Source organism: Cnephaeus nilssonii (genome assembly GCF_951640355.1).
Source record: "Cnephaeus nilssonii genome assembly, chromosome: 1".
NCBI lineage: Eukaryota > Metazoa > Chordata > Mammalia > Chiroptera > Vespertilionidae > Cnephaeus > Cnephaeus nilssonii.
Window position 1 is genome coordinate 25620043 of NC_137072.1, and position 7823 is coordinate 25627865.

The following is a 7823-nucleotide window of genomic DNA, read 5'->3' on the forward strand; positions in this document are numbered from 1 at the left end:
CTGTACAAGTCCTCGGTCTTTGTTAAGATTCCTTATTTGTTCAAAGGGATGCTAAAATAGTCAGCAGAGTGTTATTGTCTGATAGAAAAAGAAGGCTGGTATGGGAAGCCAGACCAGGTTCTCTTATTTATATCCTATGGACCTCTTGAGTTCAAATTTTCTCATTTGTAAAACAGAAATAATATACTGTCATAAATCCCTCCTGGGACTTTTGATGGAATGAAATCAGATAAAGATGCAGAAGCTTCTTCAAGAAGGGCAAAGTATAAGCTAATAATAATCATTACCATTTATATACAGAACTAGAGGCCCGGCGCATGAAATTCTTGTCCCTCAGCCCAGCCTGCACCCTCTCCAACCCCTCGGGGGATGTGCGACTGCTGGGACCCCTCGGGGGATGTGCGACTGCTGGTTTAGGCCTGATCCCACAGGGATTGGAACTGCTGGCTCCCAACCACTCACCTGACTGCCTGCCTGATTGCCCCTAACCGCTTCTGACTGCCAGCCTGATCACCCCCTAACCACTCCTCTGCCAGCCTTATCGACGCCTAACTGCTCCCCTGCCAGCCCGGTCGCCCCCAACTACCCTCCCCTGCTGGCCATCTTCTGGCAGCCATCTTTGACCACATGGGGGCATCCATCTTATGTGAGGGTGTGAGGGTCACTTTGCATATTACTTCTTTATTATATAGGATTGTTATATAGGATGCTTCAATTTTATTAGATACAGGCCTTAAATATATTATTTAACCCAGACAGTCTTGAGGTAGGTATACTCACTATTTTATAGACTTGGACACTGAGGTTTAGAGACACAAAGAATTTGCATATGATCATCCTATATAATAAAATCCTAATATGTGAATCAACTGACCAGCAGAATGATGGGCAGAATGACTGGTCGCTAAGATGCGTACTGACCACCAGGGGGCAGACACTCAACGCAGGAGCTGCCCCCAGCGGCAGTGGCAGAGGGTGGGGCCGGCAAGTGGGTGGCACCAGGCCAGCCAAGGTGGGTGCCAGGGGGGGGCCTTCCGATCTCCCCACCGGTCGCCCTGCAGATTGGCCCTGATTGCCGGCCAGGCCTAGGGACCCTACCCGTGCACGAATTTCATGCACCGGGCCTCTAGTGGTGATAATAAATAGTTAAAGCCAAGATTCTCTGATTCAACTGCTACCCAATTATATAAGCACTTAAAACTGAAAAGATCTAAAGGGTCATGTTGTTCAACCCCACCATTTAGCAGGTGCACCTTTCTATTTTCTTACTTCTCTCTTGTTCTATATCAGACTTCTTCATTTTATACCAGTTCCTTTACTCAGCACTACTGAATTTGTCATCTTTGCTCAAACACTCCTGTCCTGCACTCTTCACTCTGATAACTCTTAAACATCTTTTCCATCTCGATGAGAACAGCACAGTGGGGATATGATATATTGCATTTACCACTGTGTTCCTTGCTTCAGCACAAAGCCAGTTATAAATATTCACTCAATAAAAGACTCAATGAAGGAAACTGAGGTGCAGAGAGATGAACTGAGTGGACCCCTGCCAAGTGGCACGGTGGATCACCAGCCATCCAAATTTACTGTTCTTTCTACTATCCCACTGGGTGTGAAGTTTATTTTCTGTTTAAAATAATGGAATTTGAAGCTTAATACTTGAATCACAATCCATTAATTAAAATCTCAGTAATTCCCTAAATTAGTCATGCACTGACAAAATAGAATGATATGTAATTTGGGTGAAGAAAAAAAAATCAGCCAACAGGAACATCGCGATAGCTAAAACAAGATTTGAGATCAATTAGTGCCATGAGAATGAGAAACTGGAAGCAATGGGCAGATATTAGATATTGGAGGAAAGGCTCAGGGCTACTTCATATTAATTTTTGCAGCATATGAAATACTTTGTGTCAATCCAGTTTGAAGAATATAAAATTCTTCCACCTACTTAACCATGTAAAGTTCAATTTCGTCTCAGTCCTGTCAGGGCACAGCCATGTTAAAATAAACTGAAAGATGAAAAAAAAATGCAAGAATAAAAATTACTATGTAAATATAAGTTTTAATAAATTATGTTTAGGTGAACTAGTAATGCAGAGGCAGAATTATAATTTTGAAATAAAAAAATATTTTCATCTATTAAGAAATAGGGCAACTTCAAAAAGTGTTGTCACCATGCCATAGCATTGATAGATGGCATTACTCATTCCAGCGAGATAATTCATTTTCTCTTTTGCCTGTTTAGTATAAAGCAATCACTGTGCCACCTAGTATTTATTAAAATTCATTGACAAATGATATACACCAACATCAAGGGAAATGTATCATGCTTATAGTCTGATTTATTCTTTCAACTTAGAGCCCATTTTCTAAAGGCTTGGGAACCTGGAAAGTTAATCTGACATGCTTGTTGTAGATGGACCGGTTAAGATAAAGTCGGAATAAAAAACAAAACAAAATAAGACCCTGTGTGTGTTAAACTCTTCATGGTGGAAAATTTCAAACATATACAAAAATATAGCAAATAAACAAGAAACCCCAAGTTTCACCACTCAATTTGAACAATTTTCACCTGAAGGCCAAACCTGGCTTATTTATACTTTCTCCCTTGCTAGGTTATTTTGAGGCAAGTTTATTTATTATTGAAGCAAATCTTATGATATTCTTTGGTCCAAAAATATGTTAGGATGCATCCCAAAAACATAAGGGCCCTTTTAAAATACAAACAGAGCATCATTATTAAACCTTAAAACATTAACATTAATTTCTTAAGATTGTCAGTTATTTAATTAGTATTCAAGTGTGTCTGATTCCTAATTTTTTTACAATAGCTTCAATACCCCAAGGCTCCATTTTTTATTGTTCATGTGGTGTGGTTGGCTCTCCTGTCTGACAGAACTGTCTTTGCTCCCCTCCCACCTTCTCTTTCTTTGCCTCCCTGTCCCTGATTTGTTCCATTTACATCCCGTGCCGGGAGTTTCTCTTTAGTCTGAGGATTTCTCCTGCAGCCTGTGCTTTATGAAAGCGGTGTTGAGGATTTGAGTGCAGGAATACTAATACCTATCGTATCCTTATGTGAAATGGTAGCTTACAGAATTGAAAGACTTCTTTATCTTTTTAAATGCATTGTGAGCTGACCAATCTGAGCGCTTGCAGGGCCTCGAGCTGAGAGAGGACTCTTCCCTTGGGAGTGGTTTCTTGTTGGCAATTCAATTTTGGGGCTGTTTGTTGGGAGTCCCTTGTCTTTCCCTTCCTCCTGCAGTTGTCACCACAGGTCTTGTTGCTGCCAGTGCTTCGACCTCTCCTGCTGTGGGAATGTCTTGTCACTGTCCATGGGTTCTTGCTTTGCTTTCTCAACTGTTCTGTCTATGTTTGTGGAGGGTGATTTGGGGAGATTCCATAACTGTGTTATGGCCACATTGCTATCTTTCTCCCCCTGGGAATGGGTAATTGGGGAGCAAATGTGCTGCTGTCAATATTTCTAAACATGTAAAATCCAAGGTGTTGTTTTATTTGTTTTTCTTTGTAATGGCTTTGTCCTCCCCCCCCGCCCGCCCCCCGCTCCGGTTCCTTAAAGGTATCAGGTACTGTTTGAAAATACAATGAAAAACATTGAACAGGATTTGGAAAATATCAAGGATCTTGTGAGAGAATACTGTTTTGTCTATGTTTGTAATGTTTGGAATAAGTCATTCTAATCCCCTTTAAAATAAACACTAAGAATTACAACCGTTTTTCCTATGACAAGCTTCTCAGAAATCTTACATTACTTATTTTCTACTCAAAATGATTATAATTTCTTATCACATGGTATAACAATAAACTTATGTAATCGATTTCTATTTTTTTGAACTTTCTTTGTTGAAAAAGTATCTTTCTTTTTCGGGAGTAAGTTCAATAAGCAGCATACAAAATCATTTCAGTTAAGAACTTTTATTGTGTATACAGCTAGTGCCACTGTAATTAATATGCCCAATCTCCAGAAAATGACTCCATCAATCACTCAGTTGCTCAAGCCAGAAAATGAGGTCCCATATTTAATTCCTTCTTCTATAGCACTACCCCTTTAAATGAGTCATTAAATGCTGGTTATCCCATCTCTATATGTAAATTTTTTTAACTTCTTGCTAACCCTTGACACTACCTTAGTGCTGGCTATCCTCTATCTTGCCTTGGCCATTGTAATATACACATTCTTCTTCATTTAGTATCATCTCTAAATTTTGATTTTTCAAAACGCAAATCTTGCTATGTCCTTTCTTATCTCAAAACCCTCATACGTCGTCTCATTGCTTTGTGGTGCAAGTCCAGAACCCTAATGTGACTTTCAAATGTGACTACCCTCTTCCTATCTTTATAGAATTTGTCTTTTAAAATTAAGATTTAATTGACAATATCATAATATATAAAAACCCTGGGTCTGTCACATCCACAACGACTGGAGGCTCGACCAACTGGAAGTTAGTCCTGCAGTCAGCGCTGGGTTGCCATGGCAACCCAGCGCTGACTGCTGCGGCTGCAGGCGTGATGATCCAGCACTGAGCTGCGAATCAGGCCCAGAGAGAGGCCTGAAGAGAGAAGCAGGGTCTGATCCATAGCCTCTGTGGCAGCTGCTAATCAGCACTTGCCTCTCTCTTTCTCTTGGGGCCTGGACAGCAGCTGCGCCTTTATTTCTCTCCAGGCCTCCACCGGGGCTGCTGATTAGCCCCGCCTTACTGATCAGGCCCCATTGATAGGCCCAGAGACGCTGACTGGCATAGAAACTGACCAATCAGAACCAAATCCAGGTGAAGTGTGAGGAGCCAATGGCTGCCTAGGAGGCGAAGCTTTTGATGCTGACTGGCATAGAAACTGATCAATCAGAACAAAATCTGGGTGAACCAAATTGGCTGGCAGAGAAGGGTAGTTGGAGGCAAGATCAGGCCTGCAGGGGAGGGCAGTTGGGGGTGATCAGGCAGGCAGAGGCAGTTAGGGGTGATCAGGCTGGCAGGGAAGGGCAGTTGTGGGCAAGATCAGGCCAGCAGGAGAGAGCAGTTGGGGGCGAGATCAGGCTGGCAGGGGAGGGCAGTTAGGGGCGATCAGGCAGGCAGGCAGAGGGGCTAGGGGCAATCAGGCAGGCAGGCAGGCAGAGGCAGTTAGATGCGATCAGGCAGGCAGGCAAGTGAGTGGTTAGGAGCCAGCGGTCCCAGATTGCAAGGAGGATGTCCGACTGCTGGTCAGACAGATTAGGAGCCAACGGTCCCAGATTGCAAGGGGGATGTCTGACTGCCTGTTTAGGCCTGAGGGATCGGGCCTAAATAGGCAGTCAGACATCCCCCAAGGGGTCCCCGATTGGAGAGGGTGCAGGCTGGGCTGAGGAAACCCCTCCTCCATGTGAGAATTTCATGCACTGTGCCACTAGTAACATTATATTAGTTTCAGATGTACAATATAATGATTTATATATGTATATATAGTGCAAAATTATCATCACAATAAGTCTAGTTAACATCCATCATCATACATACTTACGATTTTTTTCTATGTGAGAGAGAAACATAGATAGTTGCCTCTTATATGCGCCCCAACTGAGTATCAAACCCACAACCAAGGTATGTGCCCTGACTGGGAATCCAGCCCACAACCTTTTTGGTGCATGGGTCGATGCTCCAACCAGCTGAGCCACCCGGCCAGGCTCTTGCCTAACATTTTTTATGCTTCACATATGTGACTTTCCGTCATTGCCTGTACAAAGACAAGCTTCCTTGGATCTAGGCCTTTCTTTATGCTATTCTTTCTTCCCAGAACACGCATCTGCTCTCTACCTCCTCATTAATCCAGACAATCCCATGTCTCATTCAGGACTGAGGAGAAGTGTCCTTTCTGCAGAGAGGCCTTTCCTGCTCCTTTGCCTTGGGAGGGGGGGCCTCTTGCTATGGGTTCCCAGGATTTCTAATCCTTCCTCTATAACAATCATCATCTTGATTGATGTACTAGTGTTTCTCTCACCAGACAGTAAGCTTCATGAGGACACGGGTTGTCTTTTTTTGTTATTTAATACTAAATTAAACCCATTTAGTAGGTATTCAGTAAATATTTCCTAAAATTTTGAACTGCAATAAGATCCACATATCCTACCTAATAATAGACAAATATGCAAATTGACCATACCTCCGAGACACCCACAAGCCACGCCCACCATCCAATCAGAGCGAGTATGCAAATTAACCCAAACCAAGATGGCTACAGCCACAGAGAGCAAGGTTTCCTAGGTAACAGAGGAAGCCAAGCTTTCCGCCTGCCCTTGCCAGGCCTAAGCCTCCACTCACTCCCTGTGCAAAATTTAAGGGGGGTGCAAAAAAACCCTCAGTAATTAATGTAAATAATATTTGTGATGATTAATTTTATGTGTCAACCTGACTGGGCCATGGAATGCCCAGATATCTGATTAAGTGCTATTTCTGGTGTGTTTATGAGGGTGTGTGTAGAAAGGATTCACATTTGAATTGGTAGACTGAGTACAGCAGATGGCTCTCCCATCATCCAATCCACTAAGTAGAACAAACAGCTGAGGGAAGGTTGGATTGGTTTGTTCTGCCTGATGAGCTGGGACATTGATCTTCACCTGACCTCGATGCTCTGGTTCTCAAATCATTAAACTCAGACTGGAATCCACGCCATCAGCTCTCCTGCTCTCAGGCCTCAAAACTAGAACACAGGCTTTCCCGTGTCTGCAGCTTGCAGATGGCAGATCATGTGGCATGTCAGCCTCCATAATCCTATGAGCCAATACCTAACATAAAATCTTATTCTATTATATACATAATATACATATATTATATATACCAGGGGCCTAGTGCATGAATTTGTGCACCTTGAAAGGATCTGTGGGCCATGAGGCTGCGGTGGGCTCTGGGGTGGGTCTTGGCTCATCCTCTGTGCCCCCACCCAGCCCCTCCCACCACAGCCCCCCGATTCCCTCTCTGCCGGCAGCCCTACTTCTGCTGCCCCCCACTCCCACGCGCTGATGGTGCCGGCCCCACTCGCACCCACTGACTGCACGAGCCGGCACCAGCAGCCAGTGCGAGCAGGGCCAGCGCCATCAGTGGGTGTGAGTGGCAGCTGCTGCCCCAATCACCCCTCAGGAGCAGGGAGAGGTGGAAAAGCCCTCAGGGGGCAATCAGGGCTGGCAGCAGTCATTCACCTGCTGATGGTGCTGAGCGATCAGGGCCATGCAAGTGGGGCCAGTGCTGGCGGCAGGTGCAAGTGTCAGGTGGGACCAAAACGTGTAAGAGCAAAGAGTTTTCAGTAACCTCCAGAGGCTTGGCCTGATGACAGCGACTGGTACTCCACCTTGGTCTGGTGCCCCTGCTTATCTGCTCCATCATACCACTGCGGCCAATGCCCACCAAGTTCTGCACTCTGCCCCCTGCTGCAGACACCCGCCATATTCCACATGCACCCCCTGGTGGTCAGCGCATGTCATAGCAACTGGTTCTTTGGTTGTTCTGCCATTTGGTCTATTTGCATATTAGGGTTTTATATATATATGTAAATATACTAGAGGCCTGGTGCATAAAATTCGTGCACAGGCGGTGTGTCCCTCAGCCCAGCCTGCACCCTCTCCAATCTGGGACTCCTTGAGGGATGTCCGACTGCCCAGGCCTAAATGGGCAGTCGGACATCCCTCTCACAATCCAGGACTGCTGGCTTCCAACTGCTCGCCTGCCTTCCTGATTGCCCCTAACCGCTTCTGCCTGCCAGCCTGATCACCCCCTAACCACTCCCCTGCCAGCCTGATTGATGCCTAACTGCTCCCCTGCCAGCCTGTTTGCCCC